Here is a 19,886-nt window from a genome sequence, read left to right as displayed (position 1 = left end):
CTTTAGGGACTTTACCATCAATTCCAAAACCATTCAGTTTGAGAAAGATTCAAAGTCATTCAATATTGAGCAAGTGTACCCCTTCTTGAAAGAAGACTTCTATACCCTACCTGAGTCGCGGAGAGCACTTAATACATTCCAGGGAAGATCGAGGAATAGATTCACCACCTTTTCAAGTGCCTCTTCTTCGGAGTCCTCAGGGTCTGACTCAAGGGACACTAACCCCAAAAAACAAGTCTCTTTTTTAGAGAAGGGAGGACAATCAAGAAACCGTTACAAGCAGCCATGGGAAATGCAGACCCGCAGTCGGGTCTACAAATCTTAGAGACATCGGCAATAGTGAATCTATCCGATAAACATCTAACTGAAGATGAGGAGAGAATCTTAAACTTAGGTCTCAAATTTGTTCCCTCAAGAAAGACTGATTTTACTAAATTAAAACTAGAGGCATTAGACTTTTGTAGAAAGATCAGGTTAAAAACGTTCTTTGCGGGATCTGACACAACTGCTGGAACGGAAACTACTGGACTCAGAGTAAAATCAAAATTCATGCCCTCCTTTAACATACCTAAAGAGGTCTATGCTTATGAACAAGCAGTTTTATCCTCTATCTCAAAACTTGAGAAGGCTAAAAACTTTAATCACAATAACATCAGTAAAGGTCAGATTAAAGCGATTCAGAGCTTGAAAAAAGACACGTCTGTGGTCATCAAACAAGCCGATAAGGGCGGGGCTGTGGTGATCTGGCCTCGTGATATGTACCTGGAAGAAGGGAGGTCACACGTTAATAACCAAGAATGGTACAGGCCTGTTAAAGAGGATCCAGTAAAGGAAGTCCAAGGGAAAATTCTAAAAATTATTCAAGTGGGACTAGATGAAGGTTATTTGGGTCCGAAAGAGTTCAAATACTTGAATAAAAAATCACCAAGGACTCCCATCCTTTACGTTCTACCAAAGATACACAAAAACAGCTCTAGACCACCAGGACGCCCCATTGTTTCGGGGTGTGATTCGGCATTAGAACCAGTGTCTAAGTATGTCGACTTTTTCCTTAAGCCTTTTCTACAGGAGGTGGATTCGTACTTAAGGGATACCACCGACTTCATAACAAAGATTGAGGATACAGCATTCAATGAGGAGACCCAAGTGATGGCGACATTAGATGTCGCATCACTGTACACACAAATTCCCCAAGAGGAGGCACTTGGGGTGATGGAATTATACCTCGAACAACGAGAACGTCCCCATCGTGTTCCAACCCAGTTTATTATTCAGCTGGCAGAGGGGACCTTAAAAAACAACTATTTTAAATTTGAAGACAAGTTTTACGTTCAAATCAAAGGTACAGCTATGGGTTGCCCATATGCTCCGGAGATGGCTGTGCTGTATATGGCACAATATGAAAAGAGATTTGTTCAAAACAACAACCCCTATAAGGCACACATCCTACATTGGTTGAGGTACATTGACGACATCTGGCTCCTGTGGCAGGGGAGCCAGATCGAGCTCCATGAATTCTATGACTGGCTCAATACCAGACATAGAGACATAAAATTCTGTATACAATCAAGCAAAATAAGAATGACCTTTCTAGATGTGGAAGTCAGTGCACATGACCAAAAACTTAAAACATCATTGCACAGAAAGGATACTGACAAAAATACTATCTAACATTTCAGGAGCTCGCACCCTAAGAGTCTAAAAGATAACCTTCCCTATGGGCAGCTATTGCGCATCAGGAGAAACTGTACCCAGTTGTCCGATTTTGAAAACCACGCAACAGCCTTCTGTAATGCGATGACCAAAAGGGGTTACCCCAAGAAATTGTTGAACCATTCAAAAAAACGGGCAAGGTTCACGCCAAGGGATACATTGTTGCAGGTAAAAGAAAAGCAAGAACTAGAAAAACTGGTATGTGTGACCACGTTTGGTCCTCAAACTAATCAGTTTAAAAAAATTGTGCTCAGAAATTGGCACCTACTAGAGAACCTTGAGGTCCCCCTACAAAAACCAATATTTGCCATGAAGAAAAACACGAGTATTGGACAACAAATTGTTAGAGCAGATGTCTCTATTCCCAAACTGAAAAGCGACTTGATTTCCCAATGGAATTTAAAACCTATACAGGGTCATCGTAAATGTGGCAATTGCGTGGCATGTATTCATACCATTGAAGGTTCAGAATTTATCCACAATGGAGTTAGGTGGAAACATGAGCAATTTACTAATTGCAGAACCAAGAGTGTAGTGTATGCCATCCGCTGCCCCTGCAGTAGAATATATATTGGCAAAACAAGCCAGCAGATAAATGCTAGAATAACGCAGCACAGATCTCGCATAAAGAACAAAGTGTCCACAGACCCTATGGTGGATCACTTTTTGGAAGAGAAAAAAGGGGAAAATGACTTCCAATGGACTGTTTTATCAGTAATAAATGCCTCAAATTGCTCTTCGAATATAGAAACTGCTTTACTGCGCAGGGAAGCTTACCTAATAATGAAATTTAACAGCACAATCAGTGGCTTAAATAGAATGAGCAAAATAAACAGAATCTGAACATCGATGAGATGGGCGAAGTGTTGCTAAGTAAAATAATGTGGTTCGATTTCTGTAAACCACCTGGATGAACAAGTCCCATGGTAACATTACCATCACAAGTAAATTATTATGCGGACATAAGGAAGGACTACATAACCCACAATTCTTAGGGGCGGCATATGGTCACCTGTTTGATCACATGACGCTAATGGAATGTGAAAACGAAGAAAAACAGTGAATGAAGGAGACATGGCGTCTGCGAGAGGCGATTGATTGTTGGGAATATAAGCGTTAAAACCGCAGTGAGTGCCACACGTTCGACATCAGTTTAAATTAATTAAACGACTGAGGAAGTGGATACTTACGGCCACACTGTTATTTTGTTGCAGAATGCAATTGAAGAACAGTTTGTTTGTTCAAACCGCATCCCACCGCTGAACTGGTCGGAGATCACGAGCAATTAACAGCTCATCCAGGTAGCGCTGAATCTCACTTCCAGCTTATAATATCGGTTCATGACTGTATTTAGCCCTGGTAGTAAAAACATTAATGTTTGATTTTCAGAAAAAAAGCCCCCTGAAAGACCACGTTCCACAGCATGATTTAAACAAGGTCTAACAGTACTTCACGAACCTCGCCCTCCGTAGGTATGTAGTCCCACCATTGAGAGACTTGTGAACTTGTAAAGTTGAATGACACACTAATAGAGGTTAAATATGTTCCCCTGCAGGCAGTTGGCAGATGCCCCCTGCGCTCCTAAATACATTGACAAACATCGGAATATTTAAAAAGACGAGACATGGCAAACCATTCATTCAGGTACTTTTTAAGACACGATGGTAGAAAGTGCATCAATTTAAATAGAGAGAGGTCCTTTTTAATGATTATAATGTTGTCAAAACGTTTCATTTGTAGATCAGAATAGTAGAGCCCTGAAGAGAGTTTGGTGATTAAATACCTGGACTCGAAACGCGTCGGCACAAGCCTCGTAGTACAACAAGGCGCATTGATTCGTACTCATTTCAAACGGACAAGCTAGTCTTTTTTCTGTCTAAAAAACTTCATTGTTTAAAATGTATTAATGTTATAAATGTGTTATATGTATTGTTGAATTGAACTTTATCAACTTGCATATGTGTTTTGGCAATTATCATTTCATCACTGTATGAAAATTGTTTGTCTTTTATAGATATAATTTGTTCTATTAACTATGGGATTGTGGTATGTGAGTAGAAGTTGAAAAGCCAATGGTAACCTTTTTCACGTACAAATATATGTTAAAAAAATGAAAATAATGAATGGAATGATAATTAAATTTCCATGGTAAACAGAAGAAACGTGTTTATCATTGTTGCTTCCAGTAATTGCAAAAACCAAAATATATGAAGGGTAGGCAAATCTCTTGTGTTTAACTTGTTTTGATAAGGGCATGCCTTTCCGTGGTCTACTAAAGGCAATAAAGAGTTGAGATGATTTTCGGAAGTGTTTTGTCTTGTCAATGTAGAACTTAAGACATCTCTTCAGATCCAACGAATGTAGAGTTTCCTCGGCTACAGTGGTAGGATTTGGAAAGAATGACCTGAATACCACTAGTTCGTTGAGGTGGAAGTCCGAGGGGACTTTCGGAATAAACCGAGGATTAGTTCGTAAGACGACTCTGTCCTCCCTGAACTGCATAAAAGGATCTTGAATTGAGAGAGCCTGCAACTCACTGACCCTTCTGGCAGAAGTCAAAGCCAGGAGGAGGGCCGTTTTCCATGAGATAAATTTGATGTCTGCCCTATGGATGGGTTCAAAGGGGTGCTTCATTAATTGGTTAAGGACCACATTGAGGTGCCACGACGGAGGGATCAGTCTTGGTCGTGGGAAGGACATGAAGAGACCTTTAAGGAACTGCTTTATAAGTCTGTTTGCCCACAGGGATGGACCCTTAGAAGTCCTGGTGAATCTCGAGATCGCCGCCAGATGCACTTTGATCGATGCGTGTGCAAGGCCCGAGTGCGCCAGATGTAGTAAGTATGGCAGCAGCTGCTGTGGAGTGATGTGGAAGGGGTGCAAGCCTTTGGCCACACACCAAGAGCAAAACCGCTTCCATTTTAGTGAGTAAGTTTTATTAGTGCTGTCCGCTCTAGCCTTTGCAAGGACGTCTCTGCACTTCTGTGGGATGTTTAGGTGGCTGAATTCCCGGTATTCAGGAGCCAAGCTGACAATTTTAGAGAGCTCAGATTCGGGTGATGTACCTGTCCTTGGGACATTGTGAGTAGAGCTGGATGTTGACGCAGGCGAATAGGTGGCTGGGCAGAGAGGCGGTGAAGGTCCGTGAACCAGTGCTGCCTCGGCCAGAATGGAGCGATCAGAATCAGAGTGCAGGGCTCCGACTTCATCTTTCTGAGAACCCTGGGTATCAGTGGAAATGGCGGAAAGGCGTACGCAAAGACGTTGCGCCATGCGATGGAAAATGCATTTCCGAGGGTTCCTGAGTGGTGATGCCTGCTTGCGAAGCTTGGGCATTTGGCGTTCTCTCTCGTGGCAAAGAGGTCTATTCGCAGAGTTCCCAATTGCTCGAAGATGTGTTCCAGCACTTCCATATCTAGCACCCATTCGTGGGATGGAGACCCCTCTCTGCTCAGAGCGTCCGCCAAGACATTGTCCTTGCCCGGGACGTACTCCGCTTTCAGCGTTATCCCATGTTCCAGAAGCCAGTTCCAGAGTCTTTGCGATTCTCGAGATAGTGAGAGCGATCGCGTTCCCCCTGCTTGTTCAGGTAGTGCATCGTCGTGGTGTTGTCTGTCCTGACGAGCACTGGGGAGTTTTGAATGCGTGGTAGGAAAGCTTGTAGAGCTAGGAAGACCACTCTTAACTCCAACAGGTTGATGTGGAGCTGGGTTTCCTGTTTTGTCCACTTGCCATTGATCTGGAGTTCTTGGAGGACCGCTCCCCAGCCTTCTAGGGATGCGTCCGTTGTTATCACATGTGGCTCTGCGGGAAGCAGGAACGGCAATCCCTGTGACAGGTGTTTGAGCGATCTCCGCCACTGTAAGTGGTTGACCATAGTTCGAGTGACTCGTATGCGGTCCTCGAATGATCCTGTACTTTGTGTCCATTGGTTCGTCAACTCCTCCTGGAGTGGGCGCATCTTGAGGCGGCAGTGGGGAATGAGCATGATACATGAGGACATCATGCCGAGGAGGGACTTGAAGGTGCGGACCAGTAAAGTCTTCCTTGATGCCACTGACGTGGCCAGGGAGATGAGTTTGACTTTTCTTTCCTGAGAGGGGAAGCCTTGACGCGTTCCGTGTCTAGAGTCGCCCCAAGAAATGTAATGACCTTGTTGGGTTCCAGTGCCGACTTCTCGTGGTTGAGGGTCAAACCTAGACGTTGGAAAATATCCAGACAGGCGCTGGAGGATTTGGCTGCGCTGGTCGCAGATGGTGCCTTTACCAGCCAGTCGTCCAGGTATGGGAAGACCTGGTGTCCTTGTTGACGAAGGAAGGCTGCCACAGGGAAGAGGCATTTGGTAAATATCCGTGGAGCGGATTTGAGGCCAAACGGGAGGACACAAAATTGGTAGTGCTGCCCCGCTACAGCAAACCCGAGGTATTTCCTGTGCACTTTGAGGATAGGAATATGGTAGTAAGCGTCCTGCAGGTCTAAGGACGTCATGTAGTCCCCTTCCTCCAGTAGTCCCAGGATTTCCTGGAGTATTACCATACGGAACGATTGTTTCTTTAGGAACACGTTGAGTGCCCTGAGGTCGAGGATTGGTCTCCACTTTTTCCCTTTCTTGTGGATCAGGAAGAAGTGGGAGTAGAAAAATGTTCCTTTGTGGGTTGGTGGAACTCTCTCTATCGCTCCCTTCTGTAGCATGGAAGAGATTTCCTGAAGAAGCAATCGTAGGTGCCTGTGGGACCGTTTGCGAGGTGGTGCTGTCGGGGGAATCGTGACAAATTCTAGAGAATGTCCAAATTGAATGAGCTGGAGCACCCACCGATCTGTTGTTATCAATTTCCAATTGTCTAGGAAATGTGTGAGTTTCCCTCCAACTTCTAAAAAGTTCAATGGTGGATGGACTGGCCATTGACACAAGTCACTGGCGGTTGCCAGCTGATTTTTTCTGGTTCTTCCCCCTGTAGTTCGACTTGCCGTAGGAAGTCTGACGCCCTTGCTGCTGTTGTCGCGGTTGGTATTGCGTTCTGTTCTGGTTGTATGAATAGGAGGACCTGTTTTGGTAAGTGCCTCTATAAGAAGATTGTCCTCTACTCTTGTTTCCACGAAAGGACTGGTTCCGGAATTGCAGTGTTCCAAGGGCTTTGGCAGTGTCCGTGTCCTTTTTGATAGTAGTTAAGGCCTCATCAATCTTTTCCCCGAAGAGATGCTGGCCGTCGTAGGGCATATCAAGAATCTTCGTTTGCACCTCCTGGCGGAAAGAGGTGGCTTTGAGCCAGCCTTGTCTTCTGAGTACAGAAGCACCTGCCAGTTGCCTGAAACCGGTCATGGCAACATCTATTGCGCAGTCAATGAGCTCGGAGGCAGATGTCTGGCCTGCCAAGAGAAGCGAATGAGCCTCCTCTTTTAAATCCTCTGGCAGGTTAGATAGGTAAGGTGCAATATCTGCCCAGAGTTGCCGATTGTAGCGGCCCAGAAGTGCTATTGAATTTGCCACCTTCACTGTCATGGCCGACGTGGAGGAGAAACGCTTGCCAATAGTATCCAGTTTTCTGCCTTCTTTGTCAGGTGGTGTTGACAGAGGCGATGCTGGGTTACGTGAGTTTTTCTGTGCCGCTTGGGTTACCACAGAATCTGCCTTGGGGTGACCTGTGAGGCATGCTGGCGCCGATGAAGTTGCCTTGTATTTTTTAATCGAGCCTGGGTACCACTACTGGGATTGAAGCTGGTGTTTGCATCAGTAGTTTCCCTTGCTTCCATATAAAGTCAATGATGGGAATTGACCTGGTTGTCTTTTTAGTTGGTTCCTTAAAGTCGTACAGGAAGCACTCGGTTTCCTGAGATTCCATAGCCATATGGAATCGTTTGGCTGCACGCTCTACAAGGTTATGGAATCCACCGATGTCTGCGGGTGGTGATTCTGAGGACTGTGGTTCCGGGGAGGCTGGAGAAGGAGCGATATAGTCTTGATCTGCATCTGGTCAGACTCGTCTTCACGGACCTCGCCCTCTTCCTGGTCTCTTTGTTCGTCATCAGACGAGTGAATTTCTTGCACTGGCTCTTGTTCCCTACTAAGCACCAGAGGTGGCGGCTTGTGTCGGGTCAATGGAGTGGGTGCGTGTACAGCTGTAGGTGTAGGCGGAGTGGGTTTCTCCGGAAACCGCTGTTTATAGTCCTGTATTAAGAATTGCAGGTCCGATACTATGGCCGCTGGTAGGCACACCATCGGAGTAACCTGTGTGCGGACTTGAGCGTGGACTGTATGTTCCACTTCTTCCACTTCTTCCATGTCCTCATCAGTGCTTTGGCACTTGACCACAAGGTCTGATGGGCTTGTGGCTTGTGTGTACAACTCCTCCTCCGACTCCTCACCTTGAAGTAGGCAGGTTGGAGGCAACTTTTGCACCCTACTAGGTGACGTCAGGTCTGGCGTAATTGGTTTCCTCGAGCTTTTAATGCCCATATGGACTGCCTGTGGCGGCAAGGTATCCATGGCTTGGGATAGTAACGCAGACTCTTTCCATTTCCCTGTTGGCGGTGCCACATGCGGCGCTGATGACGACGATGCATTTCCAGGGGTCGTCGACGACGCCTTCGTCGACGGTAATTTTCCCGTCGTCGACGGTGCCCCCGCCGACGGTGCCCCAGTCGACGGTATTCTCGTCGACGTGTCTTTCGTCGACGGGACGGTCGTCGTCGACGGTGCAATCGCCGGCGACTTTGACTTTGTCGTCGACGTCGACTTCATCGTCGACGATAAGATCTTCGTCGTCGACGGTGAAAATGGAATCGTCGACGACACTGGCATACTCGCCGTCGATGAAGGCGTCGTCTTCGTCGTCGATGAGGAGGCCGACGATGCTGTCATCGTCGATGTTGAAGCAGTTTTTCGCGCTGAAGAGATAATCGAAGCTGTCGTCGTCGAGGTCAGCGGTAGCTTCCTGGAGACAGGAAGATCCTTGTCAGACACTGAGGTTTTGCCCTCTGAGGACCTCTTGAGAGTCTTCTTAGGAGGGGTGTCTGAGGGGCTAGGGGAAGTAACCCTTGGCCTCTTCAAGGAAAATTGTGAGGCACCAGATACACTCTCACCGTCTTCTGACACCAGGTCGTCCGTCCTCTTCTTCAGCCTGTCCAGCCAGAGCAGCAGGCGCCCTTCTCTGTCTTTCAGGGTTTTATTTGAGAAGGTCCTACATATTTTACAGTCCTTGGGTAGATGGTGAGGGTAGAGGCAATATAAGCAGGTTTCGTGCTTGTCCTCTACATGGAGCCTTTTCTTTCCACACGAGGAACAGGCTCTGAAGAGACCCTTTTTCTGTAAATCAGCCATAAAGTATTAATTTTTGGTAAAATCGTTTTTTGAAGAAAAAATCCTGAGGAGAACTCAGGTGGAGACTCCCTAGCACAACGTGCGGTAGACAATCTGAGAGACCTAGGGCCAGATGTAGGTAATTTTAATTTACCACCTCTTAAATACCGATTCATACCGAATCGGTATTTAAGAGGTGGTAAAATAGAGGGGGGAGATGTAGGTATTTCAGGGTCGGTAAATACCGAATCGTTAAGATTCGGTATTTCCCGATTCTGTAAATACCGAATCGGTATTGCCCATTGATTCCTATGGGCCTTGCAGCCCATAGGAATCAATGGGCAATACCGATTCTGTAATTACAGAATCGGTAAATACCGATTTTTGCAAGGGTGCAGGGGGTGTCACTTTGACACCCTCTGGCACCCCAAAAATAGGCATGTGCGCCATGTGGCACACAGACATGCCCTAAGGGCATGTCTGTGTGTCACATGGCACAGGTGTGCATGCACACATGTGCATGCACACATGAATTCGGTATTTTACCACCCAATTGGATTGGGTGGTAAAATACCGAATCTGAAAGGCCTGCGGCACTCAAAGATGTGCTACCTACATATGCTTTTACAGACTCGGTATTTTTACCGAGTCTGTATTTACCGATTCGGTAATTTTACCGAATCTGTAAATACAGAATCGGTAAAATACCGATTCTGTAAAGCATGCTCCTACATCTCAAAATCCAATTACCGGTCGGTAACGGCCGAATTCGGCCGTTACCGACCGGTAATTGGCCACCTACATCTGGCCCCTAGGCTCCTAACAGGAAGCTTCTAGAAGGAGGCAGTAGCTGATTGGTTGGCTTCTTTACTTTGGTCCTTTTTACAAAAGGACACAGATAGGCCACTAAGGTGGGACCCTTGGGCCTACTCTATTTTGGTCCTTTTTACAAAAGGACGTGGATAGGACACTAAGGTCCTTAGGCCTATTCTTTTCTATGTATGTCTCTAGGACATTACTTTTTTATATACCGGAGGCTCCCGTCTCGACGAAGGGGAATGATTCAGGCATGTGAATCTATGAAAGACACCCAAATACTGGATAACGTAAAAGTTTATGCATCTTGCAAATCTGTGTGGTTGAGTAGCTGCAGTACCTCTTGGAGAGTGACCATACAGAAGAGTCTGTACTTGGTTAATTTTCTGAGATCCGAAATGGGACACCATTCTCCTACTTTTTCTTTACTAGAAAGACGTGAGAATTAAAGCTCATTCCCTTTTGAAAATCCATAACCTTTTCTATGGACCCTTTTCGCAGCATTGCAAATGCTTCCTTCCTGAGCAGGTGGAGATGAGATGTAAGTGATGTTTGTGGTGGGTGAGGAGGTGGCACTGTGATAAACTCGAGAGTATGGCCATACTCAATAAAATCTAGATCCCACTGGTCTGTTGTAATTACTTGCCATTGTTGGTAAAATCGAAAGATGAGTGCTCCTTTGAATGGTGGAGTTGAAGGAACTGTAGTAGGCTGCATAGGAAAGAAATTGTTTTCTGACAGTTTCCCTTGTTCTGTGCAGGTTGCTTGTGTATAGACTGTTGTCCGGAATATGCAGCTGTTGGTGGTGCACAATAGGTTTGACGTTGTTGATAGGTGGGGCGAAATGGCTGATATGGCTGATACGGCTGATAGGATAAATATCGTTCGTAGCCGCCACAAAACGAGTAGGCACTGTGTCCGTGAGCTCCTCTGAAACGTGTTGTCTTACATTGGAGTGCTCCTAAGGGCCTCGCAGTAGCCTTATCTGCCTTAATTGTTTGTAAGGCATCGTTGAAATGTTTCCTAAACAGCGCATCGCCATCTAACGACATATCTAAGATCCTACTCTGCACCTCCGGAGCAGTATATGATTGCCTTAAGCCAGCCCTGGTGCCTAAGAACGGCTGCGCATGCAAGTTGACGAAATGCAAGGGAGGCTACGCCCATAGCAGAATCAACAATCTCGGAAGCTTATCTTTCTCCTTCCGGCAATAGTAAGGATTTTCTGACCTGTGCTGCGCAGCTTGAGCTATAACTGAGTCTAGTTTTGGTTGTCCCACTAAACACGCTGGAGCGCCGTCAGGGGCTTAATATGTTTGGGCAATTCTGGGAAAAAAAGAAAGTCACAGAAGTTGGTATTTTCAATGGTTGAATACCTTCCTCCCATATGTAATTGATTAGGCGGGATTGCCCTCACCGCCTTTCTTGACTGGTCCTTAAAATCATAACGAAAGCTTTCAGACTGCTTGACTGTCGTAGGAAGCTGAATTCTGGTGGCTGCCCTCTCCATTAAGGTATGAAAACCACCTATGTCCTCCGGTGCAGAGTCGGCCAGCTGAGGAGTTGGGTGGGGTGGAGTGGGGATAAGGTATTCATCTCATTCATTGGCAGTTGAATGGGTGTCCTGAAGTTCTCCCTCCTCCCTGCCATCGTCGGAGGAAGATGGGTCCTTTTTTGGTGGTATGGCAAGTTTGAGGCCGGCATCATTCGAGGCATGGAAGGCGGTACAGGAAATGGAGATGCCGTGGCTAAAAGTGGCATGGGTGGTGGTGGGTTGCTCCTGCAGGTAAAAGAAAATGTGTGCGATAGTTCGGCAATATAGCTTGGAGATCCTACACTAATGCCATAGAAGGCTGGACCATCTGTACACGGATAGTACCCAGATATTGTTGGGATTTGCTTGTGTTTGTTTGTTTATTGTTTTATAGATTGCACCCGTTATGACATTCCTGCGCATAATAATCATCCTCCTCCTTATCATCTTCCTCTTAATACTTAACATGAAGCTCTAATGGGCTAAGAGCTGGTACGAAAAGTCCACCATCATCTGTGTGCACTCTGTGCTATGGCAACCAGTCTGCTTGCCTCCCTGTGCTTCAGACATCCACCCTGTCTCCTGCCTCTGTTGTTCCTCTTTCCCTCTATGCTCAGATGCTATTACGCTAAACCCAAGAGCTCCCAGTCCTTGCAATATTTTACTGGCCACTGAATTGTTAAAATTTACTTCTCCAGCCTTTTTCACACTGTTTCAGGAGCTGCTTCTCCAACTGCCCACCTATAGACACTATTGGCATCGTTAGCAGCGTGAGGACTAATGTACAGGAAGCCCTGCTCCGGGGCAGCCTCTCCCGCTGCCCACCTATAGACACAATTGACATCGTTAGCAGCAGGAGGACCAAGGTGCAGGAAGCTCAGCTGTAGGGGCGGATTCTCCCGCTGCCCACCTATAGACACTATCGGCATCGTTAGCAGCATGAGGACCAAGGTGAAGGAAGCCCAGCTTCGGGAGAAGCTTCTCCCACTACCGACATATAGACGGCATCGTTAGCAGCAGGAGGACCAAGGTGCAGGAAACCCTGCTCCAGGCGCAGCTTCTCTTGCTGTCCACCTATAGACTCCATCATCATCGTCAGCAGCATAAGAACCGAGGTGCAGGGAGCGGTGCTCCATGGCCGGCTTCTCCCGCTGCCCACCTATAGACACCATCAGCCTCGTTATAAGCATGAGGACCAAGGTGCAGGGAGCACTGCACCAGAGGGGGCTTCTCCTGCTGCCCACCTATAGACACCATCTGCCTCATCAGCAGCATGAGGACCAAGGTGCACGGAGCGCTGCACCAGGGGCGGCTTCTCCCGCTGCCCACCTATAGACACCATTGGCATTGTTAGCAGCAGGAGGACCAAGGTGCAGGAAGCCCAGCTGTAGGGGTGGATTCTCCGGCTGCCCACCTATAGACACTATCGGTATCGTTAGCAGCAAGAGGACCAAGGTGGAGGAAGCCCAGCTTCGGGAGCTGCTTCTCCCAATACCGACCTATAGACACCATCGGCATCGTTAGCAGCAGGAGCACCAAGGTGCAGGAAACCCTGCTCCAGGCATAGCTTCTCCTCCTGTCCACCTATAGACTCCTTCAGCATCGTCAGCAGCATAAGAACCGAGGTGCAGGGAGCGCTGCTCCATGGCAGGCTTCTACCGCTGCCCACCTATAGACACCATCAGCCTCGTTAGCAGCATGAGGACCGAGGTGCAGGAAGCGCTGCTCCAGGGGCGACTTCTCCCGCTGCACGCCTATAGACACTATCAGCCTCGTCAGCAGCATGAGGACTGAGGTGCAGGAAGCGCTGCTCCATGGCCGGCTTCTCCCGCTGCCCACCTATAGACACCATCAGCCTCATTAGCAGCATGAGGACCAAGGTGCAGGAAGCACTGCTCCAGGGGCAGCTTCTCCCGCTGCCCGCCTATAGACACTATCAGCCTCATCAGCAGCATGAGGACCAGGGTGCAGGAAGCGCTGCTCCAGGGGCGGCTTCTCCCGCTGCCCACCTATAGAAACTATCGGCATCGTTAGCAGCATGAGGACTAATGTACAGGAAGCCCTGCTCCAGGGGCGGCCTCTCCCGCTGCCCACCTATAGACACCATTGGCATCGTTAGCAGCAGGAGGACCAAGGTGGAGGAAGCCCTGCTAAAGGCCCAGCTTCTCCTGCTGTCCACCTATAGACTCCATCAGCATCGTCAGCAGCATAAGAACCGAGGTGCAGGGAGCGCTGCTCCATGGCCGGCTTCTCCCGCTGCCCACCTATAGACACCATCAGCCTCGTTATCAGCATGAGGACCAAGGTGCAGGGAGCGCTGCACCAGAGGGGGCTTCTCCCGCTGCCCATCTATAGACACCATTGGCATTGTTAGCAGCAAGAGGACCAAGGTGCAGGAAGCCCAGCTGTAGGGGCGGATTCTCCCGCTGCCCACCTATAGACACTATCGGCATCATTAGCAGCATGAGGACCAAGGTGGAGGAAGCCCAGCTTCGGGAGCTGCTTCTCCCACTGCAGACCTATAGACCCCATCGGCATCATTAGCAGCGGGAGGACCAAGGTGCAGGAAACCCTGCGTCAGCCGTAGCTTCTCCTGCTGTCCACCTATAGACTCCATCAGCATCGTCAGCAGCATAAGAACCGAGGTGCAGGGAGCGCTGCTCCATGGCCGGCTTCTCCTGCTGCCCACCTATAGACACCATCATCCTCATTAGCAGCATGAGGACCAAGGTGCAGGAAGCGCTGCTCCAGGGACAGCTTCTCCCGCTGCCCACCTACAGACACTATCAGCCTCGTCAGCAGCATGAGGAACAAGGTGCAGGAAGCGCTGCTCCAGGGGCGGCTTCTCCCGCTGCCTGCCTATAGACACTATCAGCCTCGTCAGCAGCATGAGGACCAGGGTGCAGGAAGCGCTGCTCCATGGGCGGCATCTTCCGCTGCCCACCTATAGACACCATTGGCATCGTTAGCAGCAGGAGGACCAAAGTGGAGGAAGCCCAACTTCGGGAGCTGCTTCTCCCACTGCCGACCTATAGACACCATCGGCATTGTTAGCAGCAGGAGGACCAAGGTGCAGGAAACCCTCTCCAGGTGCAGCCTCTTCTGCTGTCCACCTATAGACTCCATCATGATCGTCAGCAGCATAAGAACCGAGGTGCAGGGAGCGCTGCTCCATGGCCGGCTTCTCCCACTGCCCACCTATAGACACCATCAGCCTCGTTATCAGAATGAGGACCAAGGTGCAGGGAGCGCTGCACCAGAGGGGGCTTCTCCTGCTGCCCACCTATAGACACCACCGGCCTCGTCAGCAGTATGAGGACCATGGTGCCTTGCTCCAGGGTTGGCTTCTCCCGCTGTCCACCTATAGACACTATTCGCATCGTCAGCAGCATGAGGACATGGGTGCAGGGAATGCTGCATCAGGGCAGCTTCTTCTGCTGCCCACCTATAGACGCCTTCAGCAGCATGAGGACCAGGGTGCAGGAAGCGCTGCTCCAGGGGCTACTTCTACCGCTGCCCACCTATAGACACTAGCAGCATTGTTAGCAGCATGAGGACCAGGGTGCAGGGAATGCTGCATCAGGGCGGCTGCTCCCGCTGCCGACCTATAGACACTATCAGCCTCATTAGCAGCATGAGGACCCAGTTGCAGGAAGCCCTGCTTCCGGGACGGCTTCCCCCCTGCCCACCTATAGAGGCAATCGGCCTCGTCAGCAGCATGAGAACCAAGGTGCAGGAAGCTCTGCTCCCAGGGCGGCTACTCCCACTGCCCACCTATAGACACCATCAGCCTTGTTAGCTGCATGAGGACCAAGGTGCAGGGAACATTGCTCCAGGGGCGGCTTCTCCTGCTGCCCACCTATAGACACCATCAGCCTTGTTAGCAGCATGAAGACCGAGGTGCAGGAAGTGCTGATCCAGGGGTGGATTCTCCCGCTGCCCAGCTACAGACACCTTCGGCCTTGTCAGCAGCATGAGGACCGAGGTGCAGGAAGCGCTGCTCCAGGGGCAGCTTCTACCACTGTCCACCCATAGACACCATCAGCCTCATTAGAAGCAGGAGGACCGAGGTGCAGGAAGCCCTTGGCCCTCATGCTGCTAACGATGCAGATGGTGTCTATACGTGGCCATCGGAGGAAGCTGCCCCTGAAGCAGTGCTTCCTGCACCTCGCTCCTCATGCTGCTAACGATGCAGATGGTGTCTATACGTGGCTATCGGAGGAAGCTGCCCCTGAAGCAGTGCTTCCTGCACCTCGCTCCTCATGCTGCTAACGATGCTGATGCTGTCTATAGGTGGGCATCGGGAGGAGCCGCCCCTGGAGCAGTGCTCCCTGCACCTCGGTCCTCGTGCTGCTAACGATGCCGATGGCGTCTATATGTGGGCATCGGAAGAAGCCGCCCCTACCTAGGATGCTTGTTTCCAGTCCAGGAAGGACCTGGCCTGGCAGCTTGGGCTGGACTGTTCCCATTGGGCGCAGGGCCAAGACTGATTTACATATTGCTGTGTTCAAATTGGAATCACATGGGGAGCAAAAATGGATTTAGGCCCAGATCTCTGTATTGGGGTGAATGTATGGCATTGTTCTGCATTCTGTCCATCAATTGTTCTTTTTGCAGATGTTATTTTGCACATGGTTTACTGCTATTGTACTGCGATGATTGAAACATCCTATTCTGGGTCCCCTTCTAACTGAAGGGGGTACATACCGAGGCAGTAGTAATGCTGCGACTTTGTATTACCCTTGGACCTAAATTTTTGGTTCAATAGATTAGGAATACCTTCTAATAACAAGGTTAATAACATACATTGACCTATAGTCATGGTATTTCTGTGATGTGAAGATCGGTATCACATTAATCAAAATTCGATGCAGTGGTAAAAACGTGCGGTAATACAGACACATAACATGACCAGTACAGCGCAATTTTTATTGAGAACCAGAAGTTGAAAGGCCCACCCCAAACAAGGTGTACCCACCAGGGTAACAGGACATAGAGCGAGGCCATGATTCATCATAAAAGATTCAGCACAGATGCACTTAAGCCACCCTCAGGGGAGCCATGTCTGGACGCATTGGGCGACTGAATTTAACATGTTCCAAAGAGCATCTCGAAAATAAATTTCACGTGCGGTGAAGATGATGGCCTCCCACACTTGGGAATATTTGTAAGAGCGATGAAGCACTTGCAGGGATGATAGGTTTGTCATCATCTCGTTATATGGCCAGTTACTGAAGCAGCGCTCCCTGCACCTTGGTCCTCATGCTGCTAACGATGCTGATAGTGTATATAGGTGGGCAGTGGTAGAAGCTGCTCCTGGAGCAGGGATTCCTGCAGCTCGGTCCTCATGCTGCTAACGATGACGATGGTGTCTATAGGTGGCCTTCAGAGGAAGCTGCCACAGGAGCTGCGCATCCTGCACCTCAGTCCTCATGCTGCTAACGATGCTGATGGTGTCTATATGTGGGCATCGGGAGAAGCCGCCCCTGGTCCTAGGACCGGTTTTGGGCTTTCAGCCCTCATCAGCCAGGATAGCTTGACTCCAGTGGCATGGAGAGCACAGGACCCACATCTGGGCATACCCATCCCACTCGGGGTGACAAATGCAAAAAGAACAATTGATGGACTGAATGCACAACCATGTCATACATTCACCCCAGTAAACCCCAGTATAGGCCTAAATCCATCATTTTTAGACCATGGGTCCCGGGCTCACTGTGTCACTGAATTCAAGCTAACCTGGCTGATGAGGATGATATCCCAAACTGGTCCCAGGATGTTTGTTTCCGGTCCAGGGAGGAGCTGGCTGGGCAGTTCGGGCTGGACTGTTCCCATGAGGCATAGGGTTAAGACTGATTTGCATATGGCTGGGACTAAACTGGGGTGGTTTGTTGAACAAAAAAAACAATTGATTTAACCCAGATCTACTGGCTGGGGGTGAATGTTTGATTTGCTCAGCATTCCGTCCATCATCTGTGTGTCTTTTGCTTTCTCGCCCAAAATAACATCTGACATATTGTGTCCTACATCTTGGCTACAACATTTTGTCCCACTGGAGTTAATGACAGAAAAATACACCTAATGGAATGCTATTTTTGTAAAGGATATGAAGGACTCACCATTTATGTCAGACAATATTACTGCTAACAGTATTCCGGTTTACAACCAGAGTCATAGACACTGATGGGTGACAATGTTCTACATTCATGTTTAGGGGGTCTTTTAGGGTTTGGTGGAGCAGATCTCCACCACACATTGGTGGATAAGATTATAAACTTTCCATAGACAAAATTGACTAAAAAACAAAACTACTAAAAAACTAAACTAAAAACTAAAGGACTAAAAAACATAAAAGGACTAATACAAAACAAAAGATTATAAAAATATAACAAATATTTAAATGTCAAGATAAGTGGTAAAAACAAACTCTTAAAAGAGTAAACATTTGAACGAAAATAGGAAACTGGTGGTCCTGTACCCACCATAAAATGGTGGTGCATCCGTTCTGGCGAGCCTGTGGTTTCCCCAACCCATCTAGAAGTGAGGAACCGCTGCTTGACCACCGGTGGGCCGTGCAACGATGGAGCCACTGATCATTCAAAGATATGATGGGTCTCCCAGCACTTCAAAGGCAGTAGCCTTATGGCAAATGAGCCACCACCTTTGAGGTGGCCTGCAGTATTAAGGGCAGATCTTGGCTGCAGGTCTCCACTGCCCTTATCCTCCCTGTCAGGCTTCTTAGTCTCAACAGTGGCCCCAAGTACAGGGCACAAACCCACTGCACCTCAGGGACATTGGTTCTTTTTTCTCAGAAGCAACCCTCAGTTCTGGGGGGTTTGTTCCTGAGAAACTAAAAAAAATGCAGAAAAGACCATTACAACATGGCGGCCCACACGGCGTACGTGGCTGATGGACCTGCTACAGTAGTGCCAGCGAGAGCGCGTTCATCGGAAATGGACGGCAAATGTAGCAGAAAACTGTAGATTGGATAGGTGGTCTGCCACGTCACGGGTGGATGCTTCGATTCAGCTGCCCCACTGGACTCAATATACTGCCCGCTGGCATCTAATTACCCGCCCTATGTCTTGATTCCGAGTGTGTCGAAGGTGTAGGTGCAGTTTCTCACCTGATGAAATAGGACACTGCCGGGTTCTGAATATATAGGGTGCAATAAATAGAAAGTATTCTAAATTCTTGGATAATAACGTGGACTTTGGTGCTTAACACACGAAAATCCAGAGGTTACAGTAAATACTGATTTTTTTCCCTGTTAAATTATGGCACGACTGACCTGCCAAAATGTAATGAAGGGTGAGGTATTTAATGCACCTGGTAATTACTGAGTCCATAAATATCCCCAAGCTGAGAATTCCAACCCCCGCACAATGAGAGTTTGCAAAGAGGTCGGAAAACACCGACCAACTTGGAATCAGGGGCTAACATTTTTCTCTCACTCACTAAACCTCCAAACATCCTGCATAGTCTCATCTGTGCTTTTCTTAGTCCTAGGGTGTTCACTGTGTGATCACAAGTTCTGGTTCACTGATGGACTTTCAGGATCACCCCTAGCCATGTAAACAATTTTCATTAAGATTCATTTCAGATCAAAATTCTGTTTTGTTTATAATGAGGCCTATGCTATTAAAACTTTTCATGTCCTTGATTTGCATCTTCAAATAAGCACAAATGTACTTTACACACAGATTACAATTAATAATATAACATTAACTGCATAGAAATTTAAAATATTCTACATGTTTTAGGAAACACCTGAAAACTGAACTCTTCCAACTCACTGTCAACTGATTTGACAGACATCAGACATGGACACCCCATTACCTGAGGGGAGTCCGACTTCCCCACACTCTGTTTTAAGCAGAATGTTGGCGTGCAACCTGAATATCGAACCCAGAATTTCGATGAGCCGCAATATTGAGGGTAAATATAAAAAAAAAATGCTAGGTAAGTAAGTCTAGATTTTCTAGACCTACTGCTACACATATGTATCTATATGGTGCATACAGGTGCATAGATGTGGAGTTAGGAACAGTAAATATATACATCCCTCTATGCACTTACCTTTCGATACTTTGCCCCTCGATAGTCTGTCCTCGGTATTCTTGAACTACAGTATTGTAGGAGTCAATATTCAGTAGCACAATCAGAATTTTCTATGTGCTGTGAAGTAACAGAAAGGTGAAATGTGGCACTTTATAAAACTACAAAACCAACAATTAAACATACATATTTTACGTTGCACCTGCCTTCACTTTTAGCCACCTGCACTGATTGCAAACCCCAGCTAGACAAATGTATTTGCCATGAATTGATCTCGCTTAGATTATGGTGTATAAACCAGGATCTGTCAACAGAACGAAAAGGCAATTTCATCACATTCATCTTCGGTTTAGCGCCTCCGCTTGTTTTTTAAGCAAACAAAAGATTATTTTGTGCAACCTGGCCTGACCCATGGACTGTCAAAATTGCAGTGGGTGGATTAAAAATTACGTTTCAGGAGGAACTGGC

General features: G+C 47.8%; 1 long non-coding RNA gene across 1 annotated transcript in view; it reads right to left on the bottom strand.

Moving 5' to 3' along the window:
- LOC144798898 (uncharacterized) overlaps positions 1 to 19,535 on the bottom strand; it is a 334,875-nt gene extending 315,340 nt beyond the window's left edge. The window contains exon 1 of the long non-coding RNA XR_013603692.1: positions 19,440 to 19,535. This is a non-coding gene — a long non-coding RNA (uncharacterized LOC144798898). The remainder of the gene's footprint in view (positions 1 to 19,439) is intronic.
- Positions 19,536 to 19,886: the final 351 nt, after the last annotated feature.

Source organism: Lissotriton helveticus, chromosome 12 (assembly GCF_964261635.1).
Source record: "Lissotriton helveticus chromosome 12, aLisHel1.1, whole genome shotgun sequence".
In the NCBI taxonomy this organism is placed as follows: domain Eukaryota; kingdom Metazoa; phylum Chordata; class Amphibia; order Caudata; family Salamandridae; genus Lissotriton; species Lissotriton helveticus.
This window is presented reverse-complemented; position numbering and strand designations above follow the sequence as displayed.